This window comes from Lutra lutra, chromosome 2 (genome assembly GCF_902655055.1).
Source record: "Lutra lutra chromosome 2, mLutLut1.2, whole genome shotgun sequence".
NCBI lineage: Eukaryota > Metazoa > Chordata > Mammalia > Carnivora > Mustelidae > Lutra > Lutra lutra.
In genome coordinates, this window is record NC_062279.1 from 89675346 (window position 1) to 89699174 (window position 23829).

Consider the following 23829-nt stretch of genomic DNA (forward strand, 5'->3'; position numbering starts at 1 on the left):
GATTTTTTACTTTGTCGTACAGAAGGCTTTTATTTTGATTTGGTCCAGATTGTTTATTTTTGCTTTTGTTTCCCTTGCCTCAGGAGGCATTTCTAAAAAAATGTTTCTGAAGCCAGAGATATTGCAGCTTAAGGTCTCTTATAGGATTTTTATAGTTTTGAGTCTCACAGTTAGGTTCTTAATTCATTTGGAGTTTATTTTTGTGTACGGTGTGGTGTAAGAAAGTGGATCAGATTCATTCTTTTGCATGTAGCTGACCAGTTTTCACAACACCATTTGTTGAAGAGACTATCTTATTCCCATTGTATATTCTTTCTTCCTTTGTTGAAGATTAATTGACCATATTATTTGTCGGTTTATTTCTCGGCTCTCTATTCTGTTCTATTGATCTATGCGGCTGCTTTTATGCCTGTACCACACTGTTTTGATTACTATAGGTTTGTAGTATATCTTGAAATCTGGAATTGTAATGCCTCCAGTTTTGTTCTTCTTTTAAGATTGTTTTGGTATTTTGGTATTTTTTGTAGTTCCATACAAATTTTAGGATTATTTGTTCTTGTTCTGTGAAAAGTGCTGCTGGTATTTTTGAAAGGGATTGCATTAAATCTGTAGATGGCTTTGGATAGCATGGATGTTTTAACACTATTAGTTCTCCAATCCATGAGCATGAAATATCTTTCCATTTGTTTGTGTCATCTTCAATTTCTTTCACTAGTGTTTTATAGTGTTCAAAGTATTTGTCTTTCACCTTCTTGGTTAAGTTTATTCCTAGGGATTTTATTCTCTTTGGTGCAGTTGTGAATGTGATTGTACAGAAATGAAACAGAATTCTGTATGTTGATTTTGTATTCTGTGACATTGTAGTAGTTTTTTGGTGGAATATTTCAGGTTTTCTATATAGAGTATCATGTGATCTGCAAATAGTGATAATTTTATTTGTTCCTTACCAGTGTGGGTGCCTTTTAATTCTTTTTTCTAGTCTGATTGTTGTGGCTAGGATTTCCAGTACTAGGTTGAATAAAAGTAGTGAGAGTGGACATCCTTCTCTTATTCTTGATCTTACAGAAAAAGTGCTCAGGTTTTTAACCCTGAGTATAATATTAGCTGTAGGTTTTTCATATACAGATTTTATTATGTTGTGGTATGTTCTTGCTAAACCTGCTTTGTTGAGGGTTTTTATCATGAATGGATGTTGAATGTTGTCAAATGTTTTTTCATCATCTACTGAAATGGTTTTTATTCATTCTCTTATGGATGTGATGTATCACACTGATTTGCAAAGATTAAACCACTCTGGCATCCTAGAAATAAATCCCACTTTATTGTGATGAATAATTTTTTAAAAGTATTATTGGATTTGGTTTGCTCACATTTTGTTGAGGGTTTTTCATGTTCAACAGAGATAGTCACCTGTAGTTCTCTTTTTCTGTAGTATGTTTATCTGGTTTTGGTATCAGGATGATGCTGGTCTCATAGAATGAATTTGGAAGCTTTCCTTCCTCTTCTATTTTTTTGCAATAGTTTGAGAAAAATAGGTATTAATTCTTTAAATATTTGGTAGAATTCACCTGTGAAGCTTTCTGGTCTGGGACTTTTGCTTGATGGGATCTTTTAATCACTGAATCTATTTCTTTGCTGGTAATTTGTTCAAATTGTTTAGTTCTTGTGTCAGTTTGGGGAGGTTGTGTAATTATAGGAGTTTATCCATTTCTTCTAGGTTGTCCAATTTGTTGGCATAATTTTTCATAATATTCTCTTATAATACTTTGTCTTTCTGTGGTGTTGGTTGTTATTTCTCCTCTTTTGTTTCTGATGTTGTTTATTTGAGTCCTCCCCCCCTTTTTTTTTTTTTTTTGATGAGTGTGACTAAAAGTCTATCAATTTTGTTGATCTTTCCAAAGAATCAGCTCCTGATTTCATTAATATGTTTTTTTTAAAGTTTCTATTTCATTTATTTCTGGTCTAATCTTTATGATTTCCTTCCCTCTACTGGTTTTGGGTTTTGTTTGTTCTTCTTTTTCTAGCTCCCTTTGGTGTAAGTTTAGGTTGTTTGAGATTTTTCTTGCTTTTTGAGGTAGTCCTGTATTGCTATAAACTTTTTTCTTACAACAGCTTTGTTGTATCACCCAAATTTTGGACCATTGAGTTTTGTTTTCATTTGCCTCCACGTATCTTTTAATTTCCTCTTTGAATTCTTGGTTGACCCATTCATTGCTTAGTAGCATGTTATTTAACCTCCATGCATTTGTGTTCTTTCCAGATTTTTTCCTTGTGACTGATTTCTAGTTTCATGGCATTGTGATTGGAAAAGATACATTGTATGACTTCCATCTTTTGAAATTGTTTTGTGGCCTAATATGTGATTTATTTTGGAGAATGTTCCAAAAATGCTTGAAAAGAATGTGTATTCCACTGTTTTAGGATGGAATGTTCTGAATATATCCGTTAGATACATCTGGTCCAATGTGTCATTCAGAGCCACTGTTCCCTTGTGAGTTTTCTGTTTAGATGATCTAACCAGTGATTTAAGTGGGTGTGAAAGTCCCCTACTACTATTGTATTACTATTGATTACTTTCTTTATGTTTATTATTAGCTGTTTTATGTATTTGGGAGTTCCCATGTTAGATACATTAATATTTACAGTTGTTATATCTTCTTATTGGATTGTTCCCTTTATTAGTCGTCTTCTTTGTCTCGTTACAATCTTTGTTTTAAAGTCTGTTCTGTTCAATGTAAGTATTGCTACTCCAGCTTTCTTTTCACTTCAATTTGCATAATAAATACTTTTCCATTCCTTCACTTTCAATGTGTATGTATCTTTAGATTTGATAAGAGTCTGTTGTAGGCAGCATATAGAGGGGTCTTGCTTTTTATTTTTTTTAACAACCCTGAGATCAAGACCGGAGCTGAGATCAAGAGTTGGATGCTTAACGGACTAAGTCAACCAGGTGCTCCAAGGATCTTATTTTTTTATCCATCACACTTTGTCTTTTGATTGTGGAGCGTATAGTCCATTTACATTCAAAGTAATTACTGATAGATATATATATATTGCCTTTCTGTTACCTGTTTTTTGGTTGTTTTTGTAGTTCTCTGTTCCTTTCTTGCTTTCTTCTCTCATCTAACACTATCTTTTGATGAATGAACTTGAAATCAAGCAATAAAAGTCCTTAATTTTGTTCTTCTAAAAAAATTTTTTTTGTTCTTCTATTAGGAAATTTTTTTAAACTATTCTATATCATTTGTATTTTCCTATATAGTTTAGAATCAGCTGGGACTTTGGGAGTGCATTGAGTCTATAGGTTCATTTGGGGAGATTTGACACTAACATTGTGCATCTGCTTGACATCTGTATTTTGTAATCTATAAACATAGAATATCTCCCTGATTTTTAAGAATTTTAATTTCTTTAACAAAGTTTCATAGCTTTTAGCCAAAAAGTTTTATTTTTTTATGAAGTTTTAAACACTATCTTTATAAGTATTATTTTTTATTTTTTTATAATAAATGAAGTGAAAAATATAAATATTATTTTTCTTTAGTCTTCTTTTAATTAGTCATTTCAGTAACAGCATGTGGCCTTACTAATCCACCATGTATAAAATTATTTCTTCATCTACTGTTCTCAATATATTATCTGAAAGCTAAGATAATAGAAAATATTCACTTGTTGAATAAATAAAATAATGAATGAAGATGACTTAGACATAGACAGTATATTATAAATGTTGAATATATGTATTATATATTGAAAATATATATGTTCCTATAGAGAATTTATAAAGAAAATACAAGATCCAAAGGAATGGATTAGAGACGTAAATGTTCAGGTCTTACCTTTAAGTCTTTTAATCTATTCCAAGTTCATTTTTGTGAGTGGTGTGCGATAGAGGTAGAGTTTCTTTTTCTTTTTTTTTTTTTTTAATGTGGATATATAGTTTTCTCAACACCGTTTATTAAAGAGACTATATTTTTTCCATTGTGTGTTCTTGGTGACTTTCTTGAAAATTAGTTGACTGTATATGTGTGTGTGGGGGGTTCAGATTTCAGATTCCTGGGCTCTCTACTCTATTTCATTGATTTGTGTGTCTGTTTTTATGCCAATATGTGCTGTTCTGTTTGTTTGTTTGTTTGTTTTTAAAAATTTTATTTATTTATTTGACAGAGATCACAAGTAGGCAGAGAGGCAGGCAGAGAGAGAGGAGGAAGCAGGCTCCCGCTGAGCAGAGAGCCCGATGCGAGGCTCGATCCCAGGACCCTGGGATCCTGACCTGAGCCGAAGGCAGAGGCTTTAACCCACTGAGCCACCCAGGTGCCCCTACCGTGCTGTTTTTAATCACTGTATCTTTGTAATATAGTTTGAACTCAAGAAGCATGATGCCTTCAGCTTTATTCTTTCTGACAAAGATTGCTTTGGTTAATTGGGCTCTTTTGTGGTTCAATACAAATTTTAGAATTATTTGTTCTATTTCTGTGACAATTCCATTTGAATTTGATAGGAATTGCACTGAGTCTACATGTTTCTTTGAGTAGTATTGACACTTAATATTTTTTCGACATTTAATATTAATTCTAATCTGTAAGCACAGAATATCTTTCCATTTGTATTTTCTTCAATGTTTTAATCAGTTTCTTATAGGTTTTGGTGTTTAGATCTTTCATCTCCTTGATTAAATTTATTCTCAAGTGTTTTATTCTTTTTGATGCTATTGCAAATGATATACTTTGTCTAATATCAATACAGTTATTCCAGTCTTCTTATAATCAGTGTATCATGGTATATTGTTTTTCTTTCATTTTTAACTTACCTATGTCTATGTATCTTGAAAACAACATGTAAGTGGATCTTCTCTGCCTTTTAATTGGTTGTCTTGTACTTTTACATTTAACACAATTATTGATATGGTTAAGTTTAAGACTACTATCATATCATTCTATTGGTTTTCCATTTCTCCCATCTATCCTTTTTCTTTTTCCATCTTTTTGTGTTTCCTTTTAAATTAAGTATTTCTCAGTATTATATGTTATCTCCTCTCTTGGCTTGTTATCTCATTGTTCTGTTTCTTTACTGATTCCTTTGGTGGTCACAATATATATCTTTAACCTATCACCGTATACCTTCAATTGATAGTATAATGTTTCACATATAATGTAAAAACCATATATAAATATACTTCCATTTACCTCCTATGTGCTATTTGTCTTATATCTTCTATGTATTATAAATTCCATGCCACATTGTTACTTTTCCTTCAGTCAACTGCTTTTTAAAGAAATTAAGTAAGTAGAAAAATATGTCGTGTTCTTTATTCATTTATATTTGGGTTTTTCCCTTTAACCTGAATAAGATTTTTTTGTTGTTGTTTTTGTTTTTTTTTACATTTCTTGTAGTGAAAGTCACTTCTGTCATCTGAAGATATTTTTATTGGGTTTAAGTTTTGAAGAAAATTTTTGCTTGATTTTTTTTTAATTTTTTTTATTTTATTTATTTGACAGAGAGAGATCACAAGTAGGCAGAGAGGCAGGCATAGAGAGAGAGAGAGGGGGGAGGAAACAGGCTCCCCACGGAGCAGAGAGCCCGATGCGGGGCTCGATCCCAGGACCCTGGGATCATGACCTGAACTGAAGGCAGAGGCTTTAACCCACTGAGCCACCCAGGTGCCCCAATTTTTGCTTGATTTTAATTCTAAATTCACAGTTTATTTCTTAGCATTTTAAAACTGCCATTCTACACCATATAGGTGTATTGTGGGAAGTGTTTATTTACAGCCCAGACTCCAGTATTAAATGAACATAGTGTTAATGAAGAGGGTGGTGTTTTGAAGATGACATGGTTCTAAAGTGCAGGGAAAAAGTGCAAAGGAAATTTTATGCAACTTTTGGCAGCAACCAGTGTTAGCAAGACCTCAGCTATTCACAATAGCTAGATGGGCACTGGCTGTCTGGGTTGCCAGCTGTGAGTTAGAGTAGATGTCTCTGTTGTCAACTAAACATAAAGAGGTTCTCTTTGCCCCAGGTGGTGGGGCTGCACATGAGCAGTAGCTGCAGCTTTGGAAAGATGGAGCAAGAGCAAAGAAAAAAGACCTCTCAAATTCCAGAAAATCTCCTGAAAAATTGGAAGGCTTATTGGGCCCTCAAAGCCACTCAAGCAAAGTAGGCACTTTTGGATAAGAAGGAGCCAAAGAAAGGAAAATAGCTCACGTTTAAGCAACTGGAATGGTTCCTAAGCGATTCCTGGTGACAACAACATGACAGGGCCTACCTCAGACCACGAGAAAGAAGTGAAACCTCACAGCTAGAAGTGCCAGATAAACATTTCTTGGTCTTTATTTTATGCATCCAAAGGATTAATGGGGTAAGTTTACTGTTGACAGCCAGGCTTAATTGGACTCTCTCCTTGCACAGTCTAGACTCCAAAATTTATTACTCTCTACCCTGTTGGTAGTGATATACTATATCAACAGTAAGGCTCATGGAGACATTAGAGCTAAAAAGGGGATTTGATCCTGCCTATGTTTGTCATCAGTGTCCCCCATTCCTAGGTGGGCCTTCCTCTGCTCCTGTCACTTCGATGCCATCTGAGTAGTTGGGGAGGGTATGCCAGACATAGGTTAAGTCTAGAAAACATACTTAAGCATTGTGTCCCCTGGGCCCTTAAGATTAGCTCTGCTGCACTTTGGCTCATGTGGCCCTTGAACATAGTTGTGAGGTTGACTTAGAATTATAACAATGTCTTAAAATTTACCAGCGTATGCAGTGATTAATTAAGTTGGTTGGCTCGAGTTAATTTACCAGGAATAGATGTTAGAGCTTACTCCTATACTTTAAAACACTGTAAAATCATATTACTTTAAAATTATGTATAGAAAAAGAGGAGTTCTGAGTGTGAAAGCCCAGGGTTTTTCTTTTCTTTAAAAAAAAAAAAAGCTTTTTGACTATATTTATAATAGCTGCCTGAAGTATTTGCCTACAAATTCCAACACATCTGTCATCTCCTGAGTCTTTTTCTGTTGTTTCCCTCCTCCTATTTTGGTTATATTTTTCTGATTTTTCAAATGACTAGTAATTTTTATTTATTTATTTATTTTACTTTTTAAAAGATTTTATTTATTTATTTGACAGACAGAGATCACAAGCAGGCAGAGAGGCAGGCAGAGAGAGAGAGGAGGAAGCAGGCTCCCCGCAGAGCAGAGAGCCCGATGTGGGGCTCGATCCCAGAACCCTGGGATCATGACCTGAGCCAAAGGCAGAGGCTTTAACCCACTGAGCCACTCAGGCACCCCGACTAGTAATTTTTAAATTTTTATGATGGACAATGGAGTACTATTATTTAGATTCTGAATTTGTCTTCCTATAAAGAATGTTGGGCTTCATTCTGACAGAGAATTGATTTACTGATAGCTCCACATGTATTTCCTGAGGCTTGGTTTTAAACTTTGTTAGAGTGGGTCCAGAGTATCCTTTAAGCTAGGGCTGGAGTAATCCTCCTCCTAAATCTTGACTTTTCTGGTTGTTGGGAGAAGTGGACTGTCTCCCAGCACTATGTAATCTTTGGTACTTATATTCAGCTCACATTCCTGAAGTAGCTGCTCCTTACTAGGCTTCTCTGAGTTTGGCCATATGCATGCACAGGTACTATATCAAAGATTCAAGAGGACACCTATGTAGATTTCTGGGACTTCCTTTCTGCTAAGTTCTCTTATTTCTGGTACCCCGATATGCAAATTCCAGCTGCTTTAGTAGTCCCAAACTTCATACTCTGTTTCATATGGACAGCTATTTCATATGACTGTTCAGGCTCCATTTTCCTGCATCAACTAGGTAGAGACAGAAGTTGGGATTTTCAAAACTCAGTCCAATTTCTTGCTCAACAAATGATTGAATGTTCTCCAAGACAGTTATTTGGTTACTGGAAAATATCTTCCATCACAAAAATATATATTTATTGAGCAGTTTCTTATGCCAGGACTTCTACTACATGCTTTATAAACATTTTCTCACTTAATTTTGCAAATATGTCAATTAAGTATGGGTATTCTTATTAACTCCATTTTAAAAAGGAAGAAAATAAAATTTAGAGTATAACAAAGACTTGCCCAAGAATCTGTGTCTGATGATTGGTTGAGCCAGAGACTAAACCCAGAATTTTAACTCCAGAGCAAACTTAAAAACCATGCTAGCTTGATTGTTCTATTCCTAAACAAACTTCATGTATAACTAAAGCTGTTCTTCCAGTGAAAATTGTTTTCCATAATGGAAAACGCAGCAATCTGTATGGGCTCACTACCTCTGAAAAGCCTGGTGGATGTATGTAATGGTTCCAAAATCATATTTATTATACCCCCACATATCCAAGAATGGAGAAACTGGAAGTCTTGCATTAGATTTTTTTTCTGAAAGGAAAGTGAATTGATTTTCTTAAATAGGAATAGGAAGAAAGGAAGGTAAATGTAGTTTATTATTTGTCAAAAAAAGTGCAAATACATTTTTAAAAATTAATACTTGATTTTTTTAGAGCAGTTTTAGGTTCACAGCAAAATTGAGCATAAAATACAGAGAGTGCTCACATACCTCCTCCTAGCACACAGGCAGCCTCCCCCATCATCAACACCCTGCACCACTGTGGTAAATTTGTTAGAGTCAATGAACCAAAATCCACGCATCATTATTGACCAAAGTCCATAGTTTACATTTGGGTTCATTCTTTGTGCTGTATATTCTATGAGTTTTGACAAAATGTATAACAACATATATCTACCATTATAATATCATAATTTTCTAAATTAGTGAAAAAAATCAATAGTTCTATGCTTAAGCTCATAGAAGGCTCACTTCTACCTTTACATTGAAAGCATGTGGGAGCTCAATTATTGAGGAAAATGGGAAAGTGACTACAGTCTCTGGCAAAAGCTATCAGAAAACTAAAGAAATTGTGTGGAAACACCCACTTAATATTAAACAGGTTGTCAGAAAGGATGAATGCCACCATTTGCACTGACATGGATGGAACTGGAGGGGATTATGCTAAGGGAAATAAGTCAAGTAGGGAAAGACAATTATCAACGGTTTCACTTATCTGTGTAACATAAGGAATAGCAAGGAGGTCATTAGAAGATGGAAGGGAAAAATGAAGGGGAGGTGGTATCAGATGGGGGATGAACCATGAGAGACTATGGACTCCAGGAAACAAACTGAGGATGCCAGAGGGGAGGGAGATGGGGTGATGGGCTAGCTCAGTGACAGGTATTAAGGAGGGCATGGACTGAATGGAGCACTGGCGGTTATATGCAAACAATGAATCATGGAACACTACATCAAAAACTAATGAAGTACTGTACGGTGACTAATGTAACATAATAAAAAAATAAAATAATAATAAAACTCTTATCCTAGAAATTAAAAAAATATTAAATAGGTTGTCAGTGACTATTATTATTACTATGTACTCACTTTCACTCACTTTTTTCCTTAGTAGAAAGGAGCAAAGAGCAGAAAATAGGCTTTCTTCACTGCTGGGCCCCATGGCTTCTTGTTTTGTCTTGTGTTATGTATCTTCCTCTCAAGAATTACCCTTGTCAATATATGCCATCACCGTTAACCTCAACTCCCCATGATGAAATACTAGAATCACATTTTTTCTCCCTCTTCTCCCTCTTTTTTGCCCTCTGCACATAATTGAGTGCTCAAGTCCTATGAGCTCTGTCTTCAGTCCAGGCCTGTTCTTGTTCTCATATTGCCTAATTCAGGCCATTAAGTCTCTCATTGCTACAACTAAAAATTAACAATCTTCCCCACCAGCAATCTTGCCCCATTTCTGATCCTTTTCCAGACTAGTAGTGAGAATTCAGGTTCAGCTTATTTGATCAGGACATGAAAATTAGTGGTCTACAAGACAGAGGTTTATTTCTGTTTCACATAAATTCCTGGATTATATGAGAATACCATTCTGCAATGCTGGAAATCTGGAGTCCTTCTGTCCTGTGGATCTATAACTACTCTGATTATCCTTTCTGTACCTCGAAGTACTCGAAGAGGGCTTACTACCTTGCCCTGACTCAGATTTGTGGAAAGGACATGAGCCATAAGGAGAACACATTACCCTCCTCAAATCCCAGGACCCAGTCAGATGCCCACACTGGCCTACAATGGGGGCTGAAAAATGGACTTTTTTTCTGCATGCCCATGGACCTAGCTACACTCAAGAGTTCTTTAACAATAGGGGAAAACAAAAGAAGAGATATTAGATACAATTAGTAGTCTCTGCCATAACTCTGATGCCAATTACTGGAGGTAAATTTTAGTCTACAGACTCACTAAAATATCACATTTTACTTTTTATTTAAATTACATGCCAAGCCCCCACCTGGTTGGACCTGTGGAAAATTCAACCTTGTTCTTAGCATCCGCTTCTCTGGGTTTACACCAAGCATTTAGGGTCTTGTCTTATGTAATGCCAAAGCTTGAGGAGGTCCCTCAGACTGTCAGTTGTAAGACCATGCTGAGACTCTTGCCCCAGTTTGTAGGGTTCCTTCAACCTGATGCTCTACTGCCCTGCTCCTTGCTTCCCCTGGCAGGCAGTATACAGTGAAGCTGAAGCTATAGCCTCAAACCCAAGACCCAACACCGCAGGTGCAACATATATACCTTTATTCTGTACTGCTCTCAAATCATCAGTCTCATTCTAATTCTCCAAACTGGATGAAAATCTTTTTAGCCTGGAAAATCTGTCTACTTAGCTACTTATCAAAGAATCAATCAGTTATCTATCTTTATGTCTCATCTGCCAAGAGGCACCTTTCCCGAACCCCTTCTCTAAGTAGATTTAAGATTTTGAAAACAGTAGCCAGGAATCCCCAAGCCCCACACCTTCCTCAAGGCAAGGAAGATGCCTTGATCTATATGAATGGGGGGGGGGAGGGGAAAATATGGGTAAAAACATGTTAATACCTAAGAGAAAAACCCCGCTACAGTTATTTTTTCTAAAATTAACTTGGATTGTGTCCTTTTACTAATTATAATTCTCCACTGTCTCCTCATGCCATCTCCCCAACCCCTGACATTCCAGCAAACTTCTTAGTTCCTCTTCACTCAATGCCATAACTCCTTAATAGGAGGATACACTTCTTGCAAGTTGGATTCAACCAATGCGTTTATAGATTCACCTTACGCCAAGACGAAACTTCTCTAACCCTGACACATTTTTGTGCCTTTAAAACTTTCAGTTCCCTCAGCTTGATATCTTCTATAACAAACCTGCTTTCCAACTTTTCATCATGAAAATTCCTGCTTACTCTTCAAGACTAGATAGAATGCTGAGATATAGTATTTCCTAGGAAGCTTCCCCTAGGATCTCAGGTGTCTTGGTGTACTTTTTTAGGTAAACCTCTACAATGTGCTCTTACAAAACAGAAGGCTCTTAGTAACTGAGACCCGCCCTCCCTCCCCATTCCAGAACCATTCTTTGTTCTAAGCTTCATTTAAAATACATATAGTCGAGGCGCCTGAGTGGCTCAGCGGGTTAGGCCTCTGCCTTCGGCTCGGGTCATGATCTCGGGGTCCTGCGATCGAGCCCCGCATCGGGCTCTCTGCTCGGCGGGGAGGCTGCTTCCCCTCTCTCTATGCCTGTCTCTCTGCCTACTTGTGATCTCTCTCGGCCAAATAAATGAATAAAATCTTTAAAAAAATAAAAAAATAAAAAATAAATACATAGTTATTCCTATCACTAATTACTTTACATGTAAATGGACTAAATGCTCCAATAGAAAGACAAAGGGTGGCTGAATCAATAAAAAACAAGACCTATCTACACACTGCCTACAAGAGACTCACTTCAGATTTAAAAACACATAGAGACTGACAGTGAAAGGGTGGAAAAGATATCCCATGCAAATGGAAATGCAACCTAGAGTAACAACACTCATATCAGACTAAATAGACTTCAAAACAGACTATAACAAAAAATAAAGAAGAGTGGTACATAATGATAAAGGGGTCAATCCAAGAAGACTATATAACATTCATAGATATTTATGTACCCAACATAGGAGCACCTAAATATGTAAGGCAAATATTAACAGACATAAAGAGAAAAAATGCCAGCGAAAATCAGTTGCACTACTTCTATACATTAATGATATATCAAAAAGAGAAATTAAGAAACAATCCCACTTATAATTGTATCAAAAAGAATAAAATACCTAGAAATGCATTTAACAAAGCAAATGAAAGACCTGTACTCTGTGAAGATGACACAAATAAATAGAAAGATATTCCATGATCACAGACTGGAAGAATTAATTTGTTAAAATATCCATACTACCCAAAGAAATCTACAGATTCAGTGCAGTTTTGATCAAAACACTAAAGGCATTTTTCACAGATCTAGAACAAATAATCCTAAAATTTGTATGAAACTACAAGCCAAACCAATCTTGAAAAAGAAGAACAAATCTGGAGGTATCATGTTCCCTGATTTCAAACTACATTACAAAACTAGTACTCAAAACAGGTATGGCACTGGTACAAAAAAAAGACATATAGATCAATAGAATAGAATAAAAAGCCCAGAAATAAATCCACACATATATGGTCAATTAATCTGTGGCAAAGGAAGCAAGAATACACAATAGGAAAAGACAGTCTCTTCAATAAATTGTGTTAAGAGAACTGGATAGCTACATGCAAAAGAATGAAACTATCTTATACCATATATAAAAGTAAATTCAAAATGGATTAAAGACTTGACTGTAAAACCTGAAACCATAAAACTTTAGAAGAAAACATAGGCAGTAAGATCTTTTGACACTGGTCTCAGCAATACTTTTCTTTTTGTACCAGTCTCCTCAGACCAGAGCAACAAAACTAAAATAAATAAACGAGAATGATTATATCAAACTAAAAATCTTCTGCAGGCAAAGGAAACCATCAGCAAACAAAAGGCAACCTACTGAATGGGATATGATATTTATAAATTATACACCTAGTAAGAGGTTAATATCTAACATATATAAAGACCATATACAACTTAACATAAAAAAACCCCAATATATCATTCTGGGTGGATATATCTTTTGTGGGGGCAATCACAACCACTAAAAATGCATTTTAAAGTGAATGAGGAAACGAATGAAAGGGAAAAATGAACTCTATGTACACATGTGTTTGCATGCATTAAAAAATAGTTACAGGACCTGAATATACATTCTAAAGAAGACATATGGATGGCCATCAGACACATGAAAAGATGCTCAATTCACTAATTATCAAGAAAATGAAAATCAAAGCCACAATGAGATATCATCTCGAACTGTCAGACTGGCTATTATCAAAAAGACAAATAACAAGTGTTGGTGAGGATGTGGAGAAAAAAGGAACCCTCATACACTGTAAGTTTGTGCATCCACAATAGAAAACAATGCATAGAGGTGCCTAAAAAATAAAAAATAGAACTACCATATGATCTAGCATTTCCTCTGGGCATTTATCCAAAGAAAACAAAAATAACAAGTTAAATAGATATATGCACCCTTATGTTTACTGCAGCATTATTTACAATAGCCAAGATATGGAAGCAACTTAAGTGTCCATGGATAGATGAATGGATAAAGAAGTTGTGGTACATATATACAATGGAATTCTACCCAGCCATAAAGAAGAATGAAATTTTGCCATTTGCAACAATATAGATAAGACCTCAAGGGTATTATGCAAAGTGAAACCAGTCAGACAGAGAAAGACAAACACTATGTGATTTAACTTATATGTGGACTCTTAAAAACACAGCAAAACAAAAAACAGAAACAGATTTACAGACACAGGAGGCAACCTCTCGGTTACCAGAGTGAGGAGTTTGGGGTTTAGGCAAAATACATGAAGGGGATTAAGAGATAAAACTTCAAGTTATAAAAATCAGTAAGTTGTGGGGATGTAATGTACAACATGGGGGAATGTAGTCAATAAGATTATAATAACTTTGTATGGTGATAGATGCAGCTAGAATTACTGTCGGGAATCACTTCATAATGTATGAATACTGAATCACTATGAGACAAATAGGGCATTGTATGTCAACTATACTTCAATTAAAACAAAATTCTTCAGAGAGAAAAAAAGAATACACATTGTTAAATGGCTGTTCCATGCACCAGATATGATTATTTCCAGGACAAGATAGTATCTTTTTTTTTTTTTTTTAAAGATTTTATTTATTTATTTGTCATAGAGAGAGAAGCGAGAGTGAGCACAGGCAGACAGAGTGGCAGGCAGAGGCAGAGGGAGAAGCAGGCTCGCTGCCAAGCAAGGAGCCCGATGTGGGACTCGATCCCAGGACGCTGGGATCATGACCCGAGCCGAAGGCAGCTGCTCAACCAACTGAGCCACCCAGGGGTCCCAGGACAAGATAGTATCTTGTTCACAGATTATGTTTGCCTAACAATACACTTTGCGCAGGAAAGTTACTCAAAGATGCTGTGTTAGATTACTAGGGCTGCCATAACAAGTTACTACAAACTGGGTACAACAACAGAAATTATTTTTCGCAGTTCTAAAGGCCAGAAGCCGAAAATCAAGCCATTCTTTCTGAAAGCTCTAGGAGAGAATCCTTGTTTGCCTCTTTCAGCTTCTGGTGGTTCCTAGAGTTCCTTGGGTTGTGTTTGAGTAACTCTAATCTCTGCTTCCATGTTCACAAAGCCTTCTCCTCTGATCTCTCTCTCTCTCTTCTCTTTTGTGCCTTAAAAGAACACCTGTCATTGGATTTAGGGTTCACTCAGATAATCCAAGATGATCAGTAAAGACCTTTTAAGGTCATATCATAGGTTCTGGAGATATCTTTTGTGGAGGCCACAATTCCAATCACTAAAAATGCCTTTAAAATGAATGAGTAAATGAATACAAGGGAAAAAAATGAACTCTGTGAATACATGTATTTGCATGCACAAAAGATGAGGACAAGAAATATTGTTTTGTTTTTACTTCTTTGTTGTCTTCTATTTATAAGCTCACATTGTAGATAATGTATCTTGCTTGTTGCTTTTTGCACTTTGACAGAATTCTGTTATGTTAAATAATACAGCAGTTCAAACTTAAAGTTGTTAAATGAAAAGACACAATTAGGAAATCTATATAATCTCTATAACTACACTGCTTTCTTTTATGACATAATTTTTCCCAAAAAGTATGTTTTAAAATTTATTTTATGTATGGAACTACAAAAGACCTCAAACAACCAAGCAATCTTGAGAAAGAACAAAGCTGGAGGCATCACAACCCCGTATTTCAGGATATACTATAAAGCTGTAGTAATCAAAACACTATGGTACTGGCACAACAGATCAATGGACACACAGATCACTGAAACAGACTAGAAAGCCCAGAAAGAAACCCATGATTATGTGGTCAATTACTCTATGACAAAGGAGGCAAGAATATACAAAGGGGAGGAGCACCTGGGTGGCTCAGTCAGTTGAGCGTCTGCCTTTGGCTCAGGTCATGATCTCAGGGTCCTGGTATAAAGCACTGCATTGGACCTTGCTCAGCAAGGAGTCTGCTTCTCCCTCTCATTCTCCCTCTCCGTGCCGCCACCCCACCCCCTCTTGTGCTCTCTCTCTCAAATTAAAAAAATCTTAAAAAAAATAATATACAAAAAGGGAAAAAAGACTTTTTAATAAATGGTGCTGGGAAAACTGGACAGCTACATGCTAAAGGATAAAAACTGGATCACTTTCTAACACCATACACAAAAATAAACTCAAAATTATTGAGGACCTAAATGTGAGACCTGATACTATAATAAACTCCTAGAAGAAAACACAAGCAGTAATTTCTTTGACATCAACCATAGCAGCATTTTTCTAGATATGTCTCCTAAGGCAAGGGAAACAAAAGCAAAAATAAACCATTGTAATCACAACAAAATAAAAAAATTTTGCTCAGGAAAAGAAGCCATCAACAAAACAACGCAACCTCCTGAATGAGAGAACATATTTGCAAATTATATATCTGATAAGAGGTTAATATCCAAAATATATAAAGAACTTATATAACTCAATACCAAAACCAGAACACAATCCAATTAAAAAATGGACAGAAGACTTGAGAAGACATTTTTCCAAGAATACATGCAGATGGCCAATAGACACATGAAAAGATGCTCAAAGTCACTAATCATCAGGGAAATGCAAATCGAAAACACAATGAGATACCACCTCACACCTGTCAGAATGGCTAGAATCAAAAAGACAAGAAATAACAAGTGTTGGTGAGGATGTGGAGAAAAAGAAACTCTTGTGCACTGTTGGTGGGAATGTAAATTGTTTCACCACTGTGGAGAAAGTATGGATGTTCCTCAAAAAATTAAAATACCATATGATTTAATAATTCTGCAACTGGGTATTTTTACAAAGAGACTGAAGACACTAATTTGAAAAATACATGCACCCATATTGTTATTGCAGCATTATTTATAATAGCCAAGATATGGAAGCAACCAGAGTGTCCACAGATAGAAGTCTGGATAAAGAAGATGGCACATATTTGGTCATGGTCTCAGGGTCCTGGGATCGAGCCCCGCATCAGGCTCTCTGCTTGTCAGGGAGCCTGCTTCCCCCGCTCTGTCTGCCTGCTTCTCTGTCTGCTTGTGATCTCTCTCCCTCTGTCAAATAAATAAATAAAATCTTTAAAAAAAAACTATCAGCTACCAAGGATCAAAAGTTTTAGGATTTCTGCTTATGTGTTTTGTTATTAAGCCATGTTTAATTTTCTATTTAGTCCATTTATTGTATTTTGGATTGTGTATGTTTTCTTTTTATTTTGTTAAATCTGCATTACTCTTTGAAGCAACTGTTGCTTATCACCATGTTAATGTCATAAACCGGTTTTTAAAATGTGTCTAATAACCCCAATACCTGAAGAAAAAAAAAGAAGGCATATATATATATATATACATACACGATGGAATATTATGCAACCATAGAAAGGATGAGATCTTGTCATTTGTGACAAGACGGATGGACCTAGAGGGTATTATGCCAAGTGAAATAAGTCAGTGAGAAAGAAAAATACTGTATGTTTTCACTCATATGTGAAATCTAAGAAACGAATGAACAAGCAAAAACCAGAATCAGACCCATAAATACAGAGAAGAAACTGATGGACACCAGAGGACAGATGGGCAAAATGGGTAAATGAGAGTGGGAGATAAAGGCATCCAGTTATTGAATGAATGAGTCATAGGAATAAAAGGTACAGCACATGGAATATAATCAATGATATTATAACAGCATTGTATGATGACAGAGTGTAGCTATACTTGTGTTGGGCACAGTATAATATGCAGAGATGCTGAACCATTTAACATTATGTGTTAACTATACTCAAATTAAAAAAATAGAAAAACTAAAAGTCTATTTCATATGTGGCCCTCTTTCTCTCTCCTCAAGCAAGACATAAATCGAGAAGCTACCACACAAATAGAACAGGAGTTTTCAAATAGGCATGTCTACATATAGTCACCTTGCTCTCAGTCCCTCAAAATAAAGTCTAAGAAAACAGGACTTGTAAGACTGACAGCTATTTCTTCTTGTGGAGAGTTATATTTTTATATTTTCACAAACAGAACAGGTTGGGAAGTTAGAGACCTAGAAAAATATAATAAAAAGGTCCAGATTCATTTTCTGTTTGGTTTTAATATAGTCATTTTCTCTTTCCACTTTCAATGACTGAAAGATTTAATTTGAGTAATGCCACAGGAATGTGGTTTCAAGAAGGAAAAATGTTCAAATATCTACTTCCTTGTTCCTCACTTAAAAAAAGAATAATTTGCTATAATATATATTGAAATATTTTAAGATGTTTCCTTCTTTCTGATGGCATTTGTGTCCTTTCTTATTTAAATAAATAAATATAAAATATATTGAAACTTAAATACAGTTCTCAAAGAGGACTCTAAGCAAAATACAATTGTTCCTTTGATGTATTTCAAAACAAGAGCACCACCAAACTTTGTTATGAAATTATTAAAAAATATAGTATGTGTTTAACTTCTCCTTGCCCATCAATATTTATTTTTCAATATAATTGTCTCCTGAGAATGCATACTGACGTTTTTCTAAGAAGCTCATGGATCTTTATAGACAGCAAATTTTCAACATGAGGCACCTAACTTTAAGCCTTTACTCTGGGGAGACATGGGCAGTACGGGTGTTAGAATGCTACGGTCAGTTCCTAAGATGGCAGCAGAGTGGGGAAAGGAGATATGTATAATTACCATAGGTATACTTTTCTCTGTTTAGTTCTGAGCAGAACTGATGGGACCCAAATCACATTCTCCTAGAAGTCATGCATAGTCCCTTTATGTAATAGCTCCTCTTCTTTTTTCTTCAAGTGTGCCCTGGTTCTTCCATTAAACCCAAGAATCACAACCAGTCTGGCTGCCACTTCTTCCCTTAGTGCCCAGGAGAGACATCACTAATTATCACAATATTATTTATTGATAAGCCTAGATTTGGTCTAGGCACAAAGTTTCAGCAACCATTCACCCTTTCAGAAATTGTACAAGAGAAGTAAATGTTGCCATTCTTGCCATAATTCACGAGATGGGATCTGTATAACCTGCCCAGCTCTTGCCATACTCCTTCCTCAGGGTGGCTGTATCTTGCTTGCTTCCTGTATTTTCCTGCTACCAGTAAGGATCTTTCACAGTGCCATCACCTGTCTGGCTTTAAGTAGTACCCTCTGCCTGAAATTCCCCTTACCCTGTCCTATATTGCCAGGCTGGGGTTCTTAGAATATAGGTTTGCCTGGATCAGATCTTAGACTATTACACCTTTTAACTACTATATCCTGGATTCCACTGTCAGGACAAGCCTCAGCATCTGCATGCCTTTTTGCTGCCCCTGGCCACCCTGCCCTGACTTCTGATTCCCAGTGATTAGAACTCCTGAGATCCAGATACATTTTGTTTCAAGAATATTCCTGCTAAAACCCCCCAATATCAGTTCCAGTTGCTGTATTTACTGTATGCATTTTTTTGAAGAGTTTATTTATTTATTTGACAAAGAGATAGAACAAGTAATCAGAGTGGCAGGCAGAGGGAGAGGGAGAAGCTGGCTCTCCACCGAGCAGGGAGCCCTACACAAGATCCATCCCAGGACCCTGGGATCAGGACCTGAGCTGAAGGCAGATGCTTAACCAACTGAGTCATCCAGGCATCCCTACTGTACCCATTTCTGTTAGGACTAAATGCAGCAATTCTTATAAGGCAATTAGCATGGTTCTTAGCATATAATATATACTCAAAAAAAATTAGCTGCTGTAAGTTTTATTTTTATTATAAGCCTCATCACTTCTATTAAGATCTCTATCTCAATTCTAGAAAAAGTCCTTCTGAAGTAATTAGGAACAGGCTTCAAGTCTCAGAGACCCTCTGGCCACAAAAAAGCCTGGGGACAAACATACCTAACAAGTACAGATGGCCCCAGACTTAAGATGGTTCATCTTAGGATTTGTTGACTTTATGATAAGGCAAAAGTGATACACAGTCACTAGAAACCATACTTCAAATTTTGAATTTTCATCTCTTCCTGGACTAGCGATATGTGGTACAATACTCTCTTGGGATGCTGGGCAGTGGTCAGTGAGTCATAGCCCCCGGTCACAGCCCCCACTCAACCAGGCATCATGAGGGTAGACACCAATATGCTTTCAACCATTCTGTATCCAGCCATTCCGTTTTTTCATTTTCAGTATTTAATACATTAAATGAGATATTCAACACTTTATTATAAAATAGGCTTTGTGTTAGATCCTTCTGCCCAACTGCAAGCTACTGTAAGCATTCTGAACATGTTTAAGGCAGGCTAAGTGGCGCTCTGATGCCCAGCATGTTAAGTGTATTAAATGCATCTTTGACCTACTGTATTTTCTTTAAAAAAAAAAAAGGACTTATTTATTTATGAGAGAGAGAGAGAGAGGAAACGAGCAGGGTGGAGGGGGCAGAGGGTGGGGAGAGAGAATTAGTGAATCTCAAGCAGACTCCCCACTGAGCACAGAATATTTACTCAATCTCACAACCCTGAGATCATGACCTGAGCTGAAACCAAGAGTCTGCTGCTTAACTGACTGAGCCACCCAGGCACCGCTGACCTACCTTATTTTCAGTTTGCAGTGGGTTTATTGGGACATAACCCCATTGCAAGTTGAGGAAGAGTTATATAGTCTCTAGTAAATATATGCTCTTAACACCAAATTAGATTTTTTTATTTAACAAAATAATATTCCAGGCTATTATCATTTTTGTAAAAGTAATTCTATGAAGTTCTGTCACTTTTCTTTCCATGAGTCAACATACTGTACTAGACATAGAAAATGTCTAGTACTTTACTAAATTTAAAATCTGTCTCACACACCGGACAGTTTGTATGACCATAATATTCATAATATCTCCTAAGATATTGCCTAAGAAACCCATTATAAAAAGAAAGGTTTTTATGCTGTTTGGATCTGTTATGCTTTAACAATTTCCTAACCAAATCTAAGACCAAATCAATAGATATACATGTCCCTCCAAAATGGGTGAAACTGTGCCAGCCAAACAATAAATGAGCATTGCCATGAGAAGCTCAGACTAAAAGGCACACAGAGTTCAATCCCAGATGGACAGAATAAAGGCCTGTATAGAACTGCCTGGGGTCACTGAAAAGAGATTGCTGAATGAAGACATTAGAAGAAGTTTGCTGCATGTGTTTGGGTGCGCAACTAGGTAGGTATAGGCATGTCTATTTTCCAACTGATTTGAGAAAACAAGTACTGACGCACAATAATAGACCAGGAAAATTAACATTTACATAAAAGACAGAGTTCAGACTATATGAGGCAAGAGTTAGTACCATAAATATTGCACATAAAGCTATGATAGGGCATCTTTGCTTTAGATGTGCTTTACCTGAGGGGAAATTATAGCTAGCAAACATAGGACAGAAATTCACAGTATTATCATCAGTTGAAGATATTTTCAATTTATGATGGGTTTATCAGGATATAATCCCACTGTAAATCACGAAAGATCTGTATTCAAATTTGAGTCTGGTGCAAAATGATAGTTGCCATTTACTGAGCTCTTTCTATGTGTCAAGCACCTTGCAAATATTATCTTATTTAACCTCCACTGTGACCAATTTGGCTGAGAATTACAACTCCCATTTTACTGATGAGAGAAATGGAACAGTAGAGAATCCCATGCCCAACAAAAACAATAGACTGTGAACCTGAAATCAAACCCAGTCCTTCCTAACTCAAAATCCAATCTTTGTCCCTGAGCACGTTACTTTTAACATGTTACTTTCTAGCATGTTTACAGAAATAGCCAAGTGGCAAATAAGCAAATCTGTTTCCTGAAAACTTCTGGGATTCCAGCTAAAAAGTTCACATCTTATAGTCTATGTATTTCCTGCTCAGCCTGGAACTTTCTTGAAACTGTCCTCTTACAACCTTACCTTTTGATTCATTCTTTCTCCTCTTCTAATCTGTCAGTAAGGATCCTATTCCAAGTTGTTTTCAGCAACTCTGGTTCCATTATTTGACATGATCATCCCTAAAGGGGCAAATCAAGTTAATGAAGTTTAAATCTTCCATTTAACCTTCTTAGACTATTCCAGCTCACATTCAAACTATTTTATTGCCTCTTCCAAATTTCTTTTACTCTCCCATTACTCTGCATCCATTGCCACACAATTATTATTCTTAGTTATTCCCTAATTGTTTCAAGTACTCACTCATTCACTCATTTATTCAACTACTATTTACTTGAATACATATCATGAATTAAACACTGTGTTAGGCAATGTATATGGAAATACAAAGATAAACTACCTGAAATGACTTAAGGTAATTTTAGTAGGGCAAATAAATGTACACAAATATCTACAGTGTTGTGTTGAATAAAAAAAGCAGTGTGAGAAATAGAGCTAAAAGAATTCAGACAAGGGAAAAATTACTTCCATCTAAAAGGAAATGAGAAAAGATGGTTCCACTGAACTGAGGCAGAAGATTTTGGTAGAAGGTACTGACAGAGAGGGTATCCCAACTGGAAGGTACTGCCTGAGACAGTACTTAGTGCTTAGTGAGGGCACTGCCAAGGAGTAATAAGAAGCTATGGCTTGACTGGACTTCAGAGTGTGTTGAGAAGAGATGTGGGGGTAAAGGAGAGATGGTGGAGGCCCTTAAAACTGTGGAAGGGTGCAATGATGTAGGTAAGAGAGAGATCATAAGTTTTTGAAGTGAGAAAATCAGAAATGAGCTTTGCTTCCCTCCTCCAATTACACAACACAGCAAGTTCACTGAAGTTTTTGTACTTTTCATATTTCATAAAAACTCAGCATAAAAATGGACAAAAAGTATTTAATAAATAGTCAGGTGGACATTCACAGCAGCAATGTCCACAATAGCCAAACTGTGAAAGGAGCTGAGATGTCCTTTGACAGAATAATTGATAAAGATGTGATCCATATATACAATGAAATATTGGCCATCAGAAAGGATGAATATCTATCATTTACATTGAAATGGATGAAACTGGAGAGTATTATGCTAAGTGAAATAAGTCAATCAGAGAAACACAATTATCATATAACCATATGATAATCTGTGGAACTCATATGTGGAACATAAGGAATAGTGCAGAGGACAATAGGGGAAGGGAGCAAAACTGAATGGGAAGAAATCAGATAGGGAGACAAACCATGAGACTTTTGACTCCAGGAAACAAACTGAGGGTTGTGGTATTGAAGGTGGGTCGGGGGATAGGGCAACTGGGTGATGGGAATTAAAGAGGGCATGTGATATGATGAGCACTGGGTGTTATATTCAACTAATGGATCACTGAACATTATATCAAAAACTAATGATGTAGTATACCTTGGCTAATTGAATTTAAATAAATAAATAGCCGAGTGGCAAATAAGCAAATTATATATAATAGTTCTGTTACATGTTTTTCTACTTGTCAACTTTCATGTTTATTAGAATTAGAATTCTTTGTTTCAAATTGCAAAGTAGAGTCCAATTAGATGGCAGGATATTTAAGGAAAATAGTCCTTTCCTCTGAAGCAGTACTGGTCTAAAAATACTATTACAGATCTTAACTTCATCTCTAAAAATACCTATTATAAGAGAAGGCATAGATGAACTCAATATAAAATGTGACTTTAATATTTATTACATCAACCTCATTTTTTCATGATAGGTTTTAAAAATTTGTGTTTATAGAAATTTTTTCCTAAAGTTTTATCAAGTACCTAGAAAATCTTTTCTTAAAAAGTCATTTTTCCTTGCTTTAAAAAGTGTGATTCAGTCATTTCACACACTTGCTTTTAATGTTATGGAAAAAGGATATCTGAGGGAGATGATGTTTTCACAAGGCGAAATCATCAGAACTGGCAGTTTAGATATAACCAGAAAGTCCAGGAAAACCAGCATTTCACCCTCTGAATTCCTGGTATGAATGAATGTAGAAGCATCCAGGCTATTCAGACCCTGAAAACAAACAAAAAGTCCTCTTCTATTTCCTCCCAGGATTCCCTCATTGGAACTACGTACATCTTACTAAACCCAAGAATGAGGATCTGAAGGAAAAGATTTGGGTATTAGTTTCTTCAATCTCATTTCTTTGGGAAAGGCACTTTTGTTTGAGCAGGAAGGGTCCTTTAATTGCAGACTTTGTGGAGAAGTGAATGGTGTAGAGGGCACTTATTTGATTTGTAGGTCCTACGTGGTCCTACGTTTCAACCTCTGCTGGCTCTGATGAAGAAGTAGAACTCTGAGGGAAATGCTCCCC

At 36.1% G+C, this 23829-nt stretch overlaps 1 long non-coding RNA gene across 1 annotated transcript in view; it reads right to left on the bottom strand.

Moving 5' to 3' along the window:
* Window positions 1–21590, bottom strand: part of LOC125094256 (uncharacterized) — a 134998-nt gene extending 113408 nt beyond the window's left edge. The window contains exon 1 of the long non-coding RNA XR_007125430.1: window positions 21491–21590. This is a non-coding gene — a long non-coding RNA (uncharacterized LOC125094256). The remainder of the gene's footprint in view (window positions 1–21490) is intronic.
* Between the last annotated feature and the right edge of the window lie 2239 nt (window positions 21591–23829).